Source organism: Schistocerca serialis, chromosome 7, assembly GCF_023864345.2.
Source record: "Schistocerca serialis cubense isolate TAMUIC-IGC-003099 chromosome 7, iqSchSeri2.2, whole genome shotgun sequence".
Taxonomy (NCBI): domain Eukaryota; kingdom Metazoa; phylum Arthropoda; class Insecta; order Orthoptera; family Acrididae; genus Schistocerca; species Schistocerca serialis.
The window spans coordinates 433,986,677-433,999,899 of record NC_064644.1 but is presented as its reverse complement, the minus strand read 5'-3'; the positions used below and the strand labels follow the sequence as shown (position 1 = coordinate 433,999,899).

Here is a 13,223-nt window from a genome sequence, read left to right as displayed (position 1 = left end):
TCTTATGTTTTCATCACTTTTTTGGGAGTGATTATCACATCCACAGGAAAACCTAAATCGGGCAAGGTAGAAGAATCTTTTTACCCATTCACCAAGTGTACAAGTTAGGTGGGTCGACAACATATTCCTGTCATGTGACGCACATGCCGTCACCAGTGTCGTATAGAATATATCAGATGTGTTTTCCTGTGGAGGAATCGGTTGCCCTATGACATTGAGATCAAATGTTTTCGGTTCCCATTGGAGAGGCACGTCCTTTCGTCTACTAATCGCACGGTTTTGCGATGCGGTCGCCAAACACAGACACTAAACTTATTACAGTGAACAGAGACATCAATGAACGAACGGACAGATAATAACTATGCAAAAATAAAGAAAGTAAAATTTTCACTCGAGGGAAGACTTGAACCAAGGACCTCTCGTTCTGCAGCTGCTCACGCTACCACGGTACCACGGCGCTCCTGAGCTCACATTTCCATGATGTTGCCTATGTCGCCCATGGACTACTCAGTTTGTATATATTGCTTATTTTTTCACAGTTCCACACAACTTCTTCCTGTTTTCTCAATTGATCTGTGTTCAGTTTATCAAGGCCTATCCACTGTGCCAACTTATAACTAAATCTGAGGGGGGTGCGATGGGGAGGTTCCCTTGTGAGGATGCTGCCTCTCGTGCATTGCCATTAGCACGGCCGTACTTGAAACTGACGTCAGTCACTTCCTCATTTCAAAACCTGGGTGTTGCTACAGATGTGCATACTGCGTTAGACTTATGCTTATTAGGAATATTTGCTTCTTTCATTGTCCTCTACTATTTATAACAGAGAAAAATGTCTAAGTACAACAGCAATACTGACGAAAAAAATTACATTTAATTTCTATGAAAATGTGACAGTTATAAACATGTATTAAATAATTAAAGAATAGACTAACTCTTTCATAATTAAAATCGAAGAAAATACACATTACATTTATTTTCTTAAAAAACATAAAAATTAACGGTATGTCTATAAACTAAATCTCTTATTTTATAAATGTTCGCATCACACCCTTCACCGTGGTACACCTGTTGCGGAACACTGTTCTAAGACATCATAGTAAGAGCGTATGAAGAACTGTATAAAATGAAAATGGAAATAGCATTAGAAGTTGGGATTGATGCCACACCTGGGCGATTGAACGAAGGAACATTTACGATAAATCGGCCTGGGCCATCCTTCAGCCAAAGCTCAGAAATTTGTGGAGCAAATCAAAAATTTATACCAATTGTAACTGAAATAACGTCAGTAAACTTCTTTGTCATTTTCCGGTCATATATCCGAATAACATACTTTCCAATTCTATTTGTGAAGGATGTGTTCATATGTTTGTGAATTCCCAAGGGACCAAACTACTGAGGTCATCGATCCCTAGACTGACATCCTACTTAAACTAACTTATGCTAAGAACAACATACACACACATCTATGTCCGAGGGAGGACTCGAACCTCCGGTGGGAGCGGTCGCGTAATCCGTGACATGGCGCCTCAAACCGCGCGACCACTCAGCGCGGTTCATGAAGAATGTTTCATGAATGTTTGGGCGTACTTTTTTGTTGTATCCCGTACATTTTATTTACACACTCTTGTGTATTATTTTTAAACTGTCACGTAAAGGCAGGTGTGTCTATGCTGCAAACTATATGCTGCCGGCTCCACTTAAGTAACAAGCTGAAAATGTAATATGACAGGAATAAACAAGTCGGTAAATACAAAATAATGCTGGTTCTGAATGAGGGAAGGAACCAAAAGTAATGAGACTATCCTTCGATGTAGAGCAGATGTAAAAAAAGAAAAGATTGCCCAACTAACGTTCATTAGCATTGTGAGATGTGTAAACTGGTGTGGACCAGTCACTTCACTCTACATCATTGACTAAGTAATGGTAGTCAACCGGTCTATATTGGCCAGTCAGTTGAATGGAATCAACACAGTAAGTTAAGTCAACATGGAGGCGTGACACAATGGCAGAATGGAGCTATTGTGTTTGGACTTTGCATGACCATATCGTGAGTGAAGGTGCCCTGTGTGTTGGTGTATCAATGCGGACTGTCCAAAGTGTACACAGTGAATGGTGCTCGCAGCCAAGTAACATGGTGTGAGACCAGTGGTCATAAAAAGTTCCTAACCGAGAGGGACCAGATAATAATGTCACGACTAGTCAACACAGAAATGGATAGTAGCTGAGTGGAGGCGTATAGCGCGGTCGGTCGAGCCAGTGCTCTGCCTCTCGTCACATGATGCAAGACGTTGAATGCCGCAGTGGTCTAGACCACAGCATGTCAAACTTCACGCGTGTAGCATGTGTGGGCCAAGGCCCGGCCTGTCACACGGCTTTGCGCGGTCCTTCTTGGAAGTATCTGAAACAGTGCGACATCTCATTAAGCATTGCGGTGTGACATTTGTTGGTAGGCGAAACACATGATGTCAATACTGTTCACTCTTCGCTATTTGTTCGTGGTATGAAGTACGTTCACAGGTCGCGTGATTGTTTTCACAAAAAGAGGAAATCTAGTGATCTATCAAATTCCTTAAAATGTATACGAATGACAAATGAGTGGGAGGAGAATTGTCATTCTGCATAAGCAACGGGTACTGCATATTTGCTATGGAACGACATCACAATACCATGCAAAAAGAATTTAAAGTTTGAGTTGAGAATGAATGAGCAAAAAATTATAACAATCGACAGGATACATTTCTCTGTACATCAAGAAACATTTTGCGATACATTTTCAGGTATGGATCACGTGAAGAAATTTGTGATACGAATAGTAAAATTTCTGAAGTCGCTCCTTATTCCGTTACCGAGCGAGGTGGCGCAGTGGTTAGCACACTGGACTTGCATTCGGGAGGACGACGGTTCAATCCCTCGCCCGGCCATCCTGATTTAGGTTTTCCGTGATTTCCCTAAATCGCTATAGGCAGATGCCGGGATGGTTCCTTTGAAAGGGCATGGCCCCGACTTCCTTCCCTTATCCGAAGAGACCGATGACCTCGCTGTTTGGTCTCTTCCCCCAAACAACCCCCAACCCCTTATTGCGTTGTCAATTGTAACAGTTGTCAATGGAACTGAACGAAGAGTATGGAGACTTCATATCTTACTGTTCAGTACATTGGTTAACGGTTTGGACGATTGACTGATCTGGCCTTGTAACATCAATCAAAACGGCCTTGCTGTGCTGGTACTGCGAACGGCTGAAAGCAAGGGGAACTACGGCCGTAATTTTTCCAGGGGGCATTCAGCTCTACTGTACAGTTAAATAGTGATGGCATCCTCTTGGGTAAAATATTTCGGAGATAAAATAGTCTCCCATTTGGTTCTCCAGGCGGGGACTGCTCAGGAGAACGTCGTTATCAGGACGCGTCGTACGGATCGGTGAGTGGAATGTCAGATCCCCTAACCGGGCAGGTAGGTTAGAAAAATTAAAAAGGGAAGTGGATGTGTTAAAATTAGAAATAGTGGGAATTAGTGAAGTTCGGTGGCAGGAGGAACAAGACTTTTACACACGTGAATGGAGGGTTATAAATAAAAAATCAAACAAGGGTAATGCAGGAGTAGGTTTAATAATGAATAAAAAAAATAGGAACGCCGATAAGCTACTAAGAGCAGCACTGTGAACGCATTATTGTAGCCAAGATAGACACGAAGCCCACGTTTATCACAGTAGTACAAGTTTATATACCAACTAGCTCCGCAGATGATGAAGAGATTGATGAAATGTATCATGAGATAAAAGAAATTATTCAGATAGTTAACTGCTACTACTACTGCGCTGGCCACAAAAACCGCAGTCGGTCTTTTGCCTCACCAATCAGCCTCGTCCAACGTCCTCGGACCATGTATTCTTCTTCAGACAGCCCCAGCGGACTCATACCCTCTCTGACCCGATCAATACATCGCAGTCGTGATCTTCCCCGTGGTCTTTTGCCTCTAGTATCTTCCTCCACTACCTGCCTGATGAGCTGGCCTTCTCGTCGCATTACGTATCCATACCACTTCACTTTTCTTTCTTTTATCACTGCCACGATGTCCATAGACTTGTATAGCTCCTGCAATTCACAGTTCTTTCTTTTCCTCCATTCATCTCCATCCTCCACTGGTCCTAAAATCTGTCTGAGGATGGCATTCTCAAATGTCAGGAGTTTTCCTTCAATCTTTTGGATGATGGTCCAGGTCTCTGCTCCATATAAGACTACGGGGTTATTGTCTTGTAGATCCTGATCTTTGAGGATCTCGATAGAAGCAGGGACTGTAATAGCTTTCCCAGACCACACCTTGGCCTGTTTCCTGCTTGTATTCGTGCGGTAGTTTCCTGGTCTATGTCGTTCCTTTCATTGAGTATAGCCCCAAGATATTTAAAGTATTCCACGCTTTCAAAGGCTTTGTCCTCCACCTTCAGGGATCTGTCATCATTTTCTCTGCTAACTACGAGGTATTTTGTCTTATCCATATTCAAATTCAGGCCTGCTCTCATTGCCTCGTCCATTAAAGTTCTTGTAATCTGAACCAGGTCTTGCTCTATCTCTGCTATTAAAACCACACCATCCGCATAGGCCAGGGTGTTGATCCTTCTTCCGAGCTTTATTCCTCTCTCTAGGCTTGCTACCTCTCTCAGGGCTCTATCCATTAGCTGGTTAAACAGAAGAGGAGAGAGGCAGTCTCCTTGTCGTACTCCAGTCCTCACCTTGAACTTCTTTGACATGTTTCCATTTACTTTCACCATGCATGTTGTCTCCTGGGTGCATTTCTGTGTCAGTTTTATGAGTCTTCTGGGAACTTGAACCCTTTCGAGTCGGGCCATATTGCTTGTCTAAGTTACGGGAGACGAAAATTTAATGGTCATAGGGGATTGGAATTCTATACTAATAAAAGGAAGAGAAGGAAAAGTGGTAGGGGAATATGGAATGGGGGTAAGGAATGCAAGAGGAAGCCGCCTGGTAGAGTTTTGCACAGAGCATAATTCAGTCATAGCTAACACTTGGTTTAAGAAGATGAAAGAAGGTTGTATACATGGAAGAGACGTGGTGACACGAGGAGGAGGGGGGGGGGGGGGGGTTATTATATAATGGTAAGACAGAGATTTCGGAAGAACGTTTTAAATTGTAAGAGATTTGCAGTGGCAGATGTCAGACCACAGTTTATTCGGTATGAACTGCAGATTAAAACTCGAGAAACTGCAAACGGTAGGAATTCGAGGAGATGGGACCGGAATAAATTGAGAGAACCAGATGTTGTAGAGAGTTTCAGAAGGATCATTAGGGAACGATTGACAGGAACTTGGGAAAAAATACAGTAGATAGCTTTGAGAGATGAAACAGTGAAGGCAGCAGAGGATGAAGTAGGTAAAAAGACGAGGGCTACTAGAAATACTTGAGTAACACAAGAAATATTGAATTTAATCGATGAAATGAGGAAATATAAAAATTGCAAAAAGTTAAGCAGGCGAAACGGAGTGCAAACGTCTAAAAAATGAAGTCGACATGACATGAAAAAGGGCGGCTGAAGGACAAATGTAAGGATATAGAAACATATATCACTAGGGGTAAGAAAGATGCTGCCTACAGTAAAATTAAAGAGACCTTTGGAGAAAAGAGAACCGCTTGTATAAAAATCAAGAGCTCAAATAGAAAACCAGTGCTAAGCTAAGAAGGCTAAGCAGAAGGGTGGAAGGAGTATATAGAGGCTCAATACGAGGGATATTTACTTGAGGGCAGTATTATGAAAATGGACGTAGATGAAGATGAGAAGGGAGATTTGATACTGCGGGAAGAATTTGACAAAGCACTGTATTGCTTAAGCCGAAACAAAGCCCCGGGAGAAGACAACATTGCATTACGGCTACTGATAGGCTTGGGAGAGCCAGCCACGACAAAACTCTACCATCTGGTGAGCAAGATGTATGAGACATGCGAAATACCCTTAGACTTCAAGAAGAATATAACAGTTCCTGTTCCAAAGAAAGCAGGAGCTGACAGATGTGAAAATTGCCGAACTATCAGTTTAATAAATCACGGTTGCAAAATACTAACACGAATTCTTTAGAGAAGAATAGAAAAACTGGTAAAGCCGACCTCGGGAAAGATTAGTTTGGATTCCGGAGAAATGTGGGAACATGCGACGCAATACTGACTCTACGAATTCTCATAGAAGGAAAGGCAAATCTACGTTTATAGCATTTGTATACTTAGAGAAAGATTTTTGACAATGTTGACTGGAATACTCTCTTTCAAATTCTGAAGGTGGCATGGGTAATTATACAGGGAGCGAAAAGGTATTTACAATTTGTACAGAAACTAGGCAGCAGTTATAAGAGTCGAGTGGTACGAAAGGGAAGCAGTGGTTGAGAAGGGAGTGAGACAGGGCTGTTGCCTATCCTCGATGTTATTCGGTCTGTATATTGAGCAAGCAGTAGGGGCAAAAAAAAAAATTGAGTAGGAATTTACGTCCAGGGAGAAGAAATGTAAACTCTGAGGTTCGTCGCTGACTCTGTAATTCTGTCAGAGACAGCAAAGGATTTGGAAGAGCAGTTTAACGGAGTGGACAGTGTCTTGAAAGGAGGATATAAGATGAACATCAGCAAAAGAAAAATTAGCATAATGGAATGTGGTAGAATTAAATCAGGTAATGTTGAAGGAACTAGATTAGGAAATGAGACACTTAGAGTAGTAGAGTAATTTTGCTATTTGGGCAGCAAAAAACGAGTAACTGATGATGGTGAAAGTAGAGAGGATATAAAATGTAGACTGGCAATGGCAAGAAAAGCTTTTGTGAAGAAGAGGAATTTGTTAACATCGAGTATAGATTTACGTGTCAGGAAGTAGTTTCTGAAAGTATTTGTACGGAGTGTAGCCATGTATGATAGTGAAACATGGACGATAAACAGTTTAGACAAGAAGAGAACAGAAGCTTTTGAAATATGGTCCTACAGAAGAATGCTGAAGGTTAGATGGGTAGACCACATAACTAATGAGGAGGTACTGAACGGAATTGGGGAGAAGAGAAATTTTTGGTACATCCTGACTCGAAGATGGGATCGATTGGTAGAACACATCCTGAGGCATCAAGGAATCATCAGTTTAGTACTGCAGGGAAGCGTGGAGGTAAAAATTGTAAAGGAAGACCAAGAGATGAGTAAGCAGATTCAGAATGATGTACACTGAAGCGCCAAAGAAACTGGTATAGGCATGCGTATTCAAATACAGAGATATGTAAACAGGCACAATACGGCGATGCGGTCGGCAACGCCTATATAAGACATGAAGTATCTCGCACAGTTGTTAGATCGGTTACTGTTGCTACAATGGCAGTTTATCAAGATTTAAGCGAGTTTGAACGCGTTGTTATAGGCGGCGCACGAGCGATGGGACATCGCATCTCCGAGGAATGATGAAGTGGGGATTTTCCCGTACGACCGTATCAAGCGTGTACCGTGAATATAACGAATCCGGGAAAACATCATATCTCCGACATCGCTACGGCAGAAAGAAGAGCCTGCAAGAACGGAACCTGCTACGACTGAACAGAATCGTTTAACGTGACGGAAGTATAACCGTTCCGCAAATTGCTGCAGATTTCAATGCTGGACCATCAACAAGTGTCAGCGTGCGAACCATTCAACGAAATATCATTGATATGGGCTTTCGGAGCCGAAGGCTCTCTCGTGTACCCTTGATAACTGCACGACGCAAAGCTTTACGCCTCGTCTGCGCCCGTCAACACCGACATTGGACCGTTGACAACTGGAAACATGTTGACTGGTCGGACGAGTCTCGTTTAAATTTGTCGAGGGGACGGACGTGTACGGGTAAGGAGACATCCTCATGAATCCGTGGACCCTGCATGTCAGCAGGGGACTGTTCAAGCTGGTGGAGGCACTGTAATAGCATGGGGCGTGTGCAGTTGGAGTGATATGGGACTCCTGATACGTCTAGATACGACTCTGACAGGTGACACGTACGTAAGCATCCAGTCTGATCACTTGCATCCGACGGACTTGGGCAGTTCCAGCAGGACAATTCGACACCTCACACGTCCAGAATTGCTACACAGTGGCTCCAGGAACAGAGTTTAAACATTTTTGTTGGCCACGAAACTCCCCAGACATGAACATTGTTGAGTACATCCACTATGCTTTGCAACGTGCTGTTCAGAAGAAATATCCACCCTCTGGTACCGTTAGGGATTTATGGACAGCACTGCAGAATTCATGGTGTCAATTCCCCCCAGTACTACTGCAGACATTAGTCGGGTCAATGCCACGTCGTGTTGCGGCATTTCTGCGCGCTCGCGGGGGCCCTGCGCGATGCTAAGCAGGTCTGCCAGTTTGTTTGGCTCTTCTGTGTATGTAGAAGTAGATTGGGTAATTTTGGTCACAGCTGCAATCTGTTTCATATATCAACAAGTTCCTCACCGTTCAGCCGCACTTTACAGCTAATAATTAATGCGTCTACATAGATTTCAGACAAACTGTCATTCCATTAGTGAAAGCAGAAACAAGCGCCGTACACATAGGAAACGACATTTCAAGTATCTCAGTGTAAATATGAGATTACACATGAGAATCCTGGCAACGATTTCTGGTTCAAAAATTGTGACATGGAAATCTGTCTTGGAGAACTCTGGTTAGTAGAACGGCACTCTGGACTAAACTAACTCCATACAACTGTAAACGGTGTTTCCAGCTGCATATCGTCTACTGTTTATTCCTGTGACGTGTTTTGGGTCAATTGTTTTATGCCAGTATACAGATATATAGTACAGTCATATTCAAATTTATTTTTTATCAAAATATCAGTTGTAGTTGACTGATCTACATTATTAACTTCTGAAAGTTCTGTAACCTATGGATTTCACATGTGTGAAACTCATTCTGAATCACTATTATGTGCTCATATGCGCTTTCATCTCCAGGAAAAGATGCGCTTATAGTTGTCATGTGATGAAAATTAAATGCAGCTATTTCAGCTCCCCATCTTACGCATCTAACACAAATGTTGTAAAGGATTACACTCTTATTTGGATACATATGAGTAAATTATTTTAATTAATAAAATACGCAAAATATTATTTTTAATTCACCTTTTTCTTGTATTACACGAGTCTGTGACGTCACTTTATTTTATTTATTTGATTAAACAGCTATTGTTGCGATGTTGAGAAGGTGACTATTACCTTCAAAAAAGACAAAAAAATGAGTAAGATTATAAATTCTTTTATTATTTTTATTTTCTACAGTATTTACGTATGGATAACATTACAAGTACATTACTAAAAGTGAGATGTGTGACAATATTCCATGCGATTTATTGTCTTGACATCTTACTAACAAACGTTTATTCTCACAAAATAATCGACAATTTTACGATTCAAAGCTTAAGTATAAATGTAATGGTGCTGTTTTCATCGCTACAAGACATACCTGGCATACAGTGCTCGTTTCCAACAACCCTTTCATGTCTTTACAATAAATGCTTCAGAATAATGAAAGGTGTAGACGCAACAGAATTCCTATACTTCGCAGAGATCATGGAATGCGATGCTGAGGAGCGAACCACGTAAGCGGAACCAAGGCTATTAGCTAGGAGAGAGGACTAGATAGGAGGGGGAGGGGGGGGTCTAGCAGCACGGCAGACTGTTACTATTCCATTAGCGCACACCGTCTAGCGTGTGCACACATATTGCGGACATTTGTGTTCCTTTGATGTGCCGTGATTGCTGCGCTGCCGGCGGCGTCGCCCGCGGGCTAGGACGTAATCGAGGTAGAAATTTTCGCTTTGTCTGTGGAGAGTAGCTTTTCAGTTAACGCTAAAATCTTATCACGGCAACGAAAAGAAATACGTCAAAGGCGAACGTGGTAAAATCCGCTGGAGTTTGATTTGGAAGAACGAAACGCCTGGCGCAATAGTACTTCACCTATATCTACATCTATGATTACTGCGCATTTAGCACTTGAGAGTGTACCAGAGGTTGATTTAGACTATTTTTCTACAGTCCCGCCCTCCAATAGCACGTAAGAAAAATGAACACCTATATCTTTCTGTGCAAACTGCTATTTTGCCATGTAATTCATTTCTCTCTATGTAGAAATCAATAAAGTATTTTGAAATTCCAAGGAGCGAGTTGATAATTATAATTTTGTGAAAAGATTTTGACGCTACAAAAAACGCCTTTGTTTTAATGATGGTCACCACATCTCGCTTGTCACATCCGTTACGCTCTCTCCTCCATTTTGTGAAAATAAAAAACGAGCTGCCCTTCTTTGAACTTTTCCAGCGTTCTTCGTCAGCCCCTTATGGAGCGGATTCCATATCGCACAATACTATCCATAAGAGAGCGAATAAGCGTACATTTATTCCTCTTTCTAAATATTCTGCCAATAAAACAGTCTTTTTTTCGCCTTCTGCACAACATTTTCTGTGTGACTATGCCATTTAAAGTTGGTCGTGCTTGTGATCCCTTGGTATTTAGTTGAATCAATAACATTAAAATTTTTGTGATTCATCGCGTAACCGTGATCTTAGGGATCATGTGGAAGACCTCGCACTTTTTATTGTTCAGGCCTGGCCGAGCGGTTCTAGGCGCCTCAGTCCGGAGCCGCGCTGCTGCTACGGTCGCAGGCTCGAATCCTGCAAGCATGGATGTGTGTGATGTCCTTAGGTTAGTTAGGTTTAAGTAGTTATAAGTCTAGGGGACTGATGACTTCAGATGTGAAGTCCCATAGTGCTTAGAGCCATTTGAACCATTGTTCATGCCCAGTTACCACTTATCGAATCTTGTCTAAATTATTTTATAAATCTATTTCATCTTCTGAACACTTTATGAGTCGGTAAACTCTCAGCATCATCTGCAAACAATCTAAGGGGGGCTGATTATACAGTCCCTTCAGTCGTTTGTCTAGATTAAGAACAGTTGTTGTGTTTTCTTCGGAAACCAGATATACAGGATGTTCAAAAATTCAGTGCACAAACGGCAAACGGGCAGATATCATGATGGAGATGACAACAAACATATTTTGTAAAGCAATCAGGTCTTGAAAATGCATACTGAGTGAGTACTGAGTAACCAGGAGGTTACTGGTCCAGGAGGTTACTGGTTGTGATTGACAATGACACAATGTGTTTCAGTCCTTTATTGTTAAGACTAAATGTTCAAAAGGAGCACCGCTAACTTCAGTGCAAGAATACATTTTTGTTTTTGTGCAGCCCCAGAGAAAGAAGGCTGGTGGGATAAGGCCCGTGGATGTTGCAAGCCAATTTAGGGGTCCTCCCTTGCTGATCCACCGATTGCTGAAAGTATGCGCTGATGGTGCTCATCCTGATTTTGCAACAAACACCAGAGCCAACCGAGCTGGTTCAATGCGAACAACAAGACGTTACAACATTAGGTACATCAAATCAAATTAAGCTTAACGATGTTGGAAAAGGTACTGTTTCTCTGTGTACTTGGGCATGCTTAGTGCTCTCTCTAAACGCATTTCTGACACCAGGCTGCCTAACTAAAAACATTACTTGTTGACTCAGTCGTAATATCTTTGAGTTTTAGCCTTTTGAACACCATGTCTACACTGCCTGACGAAAACGTGAACCACCGAGAAGACATGATCGAACGTTAATGTCATTTCGTGCTAGTACACACCATTGGCGGGCACGTGAATGATTAAAGTTGCAAATTCACTGTGACAGGCAGAATGGTCACAAGAGTTCATCGGTGCTTCTCATGTTTAGTGATGTTACCTGGCCTGGTAGGGTATACAAGTGATGTGAAAAGCATCAGATGTCGAATGACCACTATGAAGGGGGAGGAAGGTGCCGCATACTCGTGTGAGACAGTTATATCTGCGCCTGACAGAGTTTGAAAGGCGCTTCATTGTTGGTCTCCATTTGGCCAGCGGACGAATAGCGTAAGATCCAGATTTGTGAGTCGTTTGGATGTGACAGTGGTCTGATTTTGGACTGCAAGGAAATGTGAGGGCAGGCTTACTTGTCGTCAAGGTTCTGCTTAAACATGTCTGAACACCACAAGAGACGGTATTACCCACCAAGAGCATCATGATCCCTTCACATTTGCATCCGACATCCGAGAACAAGTAATGGGCACTGTACAACATTCTGTATCGTCCTGCACCATTGGTTGGAGACTACGATGTTCTATTGGCTTCCCATCCAAAGTGTACGCTGCCATTAGCTTCACAACATAAACGGCTGCGTTTGGAGTAGAGTCGTGACCGTGAAGCGTGGACTGCTGATGAATGGCATCACATCGTATTGAGCGACGAATTAAGGTTCTGAAGTACCCCAGATGACGATCGTCGAATAGTATGGTGGCGATCCAGGAGGAGGTCCCATTCTTCCAACGTTTTGGAGAGGCTTACTCTTGGTACAATGGTGTGGGAAGACATGTCACGACTTGTAGTGATTGAGGGAACTCTGAGGCCGCAACGGTATGTCAGGAACATTCTGCGTCCTGACAGTAGAACCATTTTCCAACAGGCCAACGCTCGTCCACACATGGCACTTGTCTCTATGAACTGCCTGCATGATGCTGAGATAGTCCAGAGAGCAGTGAGGTCTACAGATCTGTCCCTGACGAAACATATGTGGGACTAGATTGGATGTCAAGACCGTCTCAGTGCCAGTATCCAGGATATCAAGTACCAGCTACAACAGTCGTGAGCCAGATTGCCTCACGAGAGGGTACAGAGGCTTTATGACACCAGTTCCAGCCGAATCAGCGCATGCATCTAGGCCAGAGGGGTAGGTGGGAGCGTCATACTGATAAGCGGGCTCGTACTGCTAAGTTATTTGTAAATTTGACTTGGTATTGTAATCACTGAAATAAAGTCACAGATCCTCTTAAGCCATGAAGTTCCATTTCGATTTCCTCCTCCCTCCCCGGTGCTTCACTTCGTTTGCCCAGCAGTGTATACAGCAAAAGATTTCACTTTAAAAATAGTGAAAGATGTGCGTTTATCTGAGTACACCTCCCATTAGGATATAGCTTATCATCTAGATACGGTATTTTATCATTTTCATACGCCATATTTATCATTTTCTGCACAGACCAATACCTACAAGAAGTGGTTTGTGGAGTATGTGCTTTATTTCTGACTTACCCTGTATGATCAGCAGCTTCTATTTCATGGACACCCTGTCTTGCATGAAATTCATTCTCTTATTTTGGCT

At 42.5% G+C, this 13,223-nt stretch overlaps 1 protein-coding gene across 2 annotated transcripts in view; it reads left to right on the top strand.

Moving 5' to 3' along the window:
- LOC126412717 (lipase 3-like) overlaps nucleotides 1-13,223 on the top strand; it is a 209,981-nt gene that overhangs the window by 111,936 nt on the left and 84,822 nt on the right. The window lies entirely within an intron of this gene.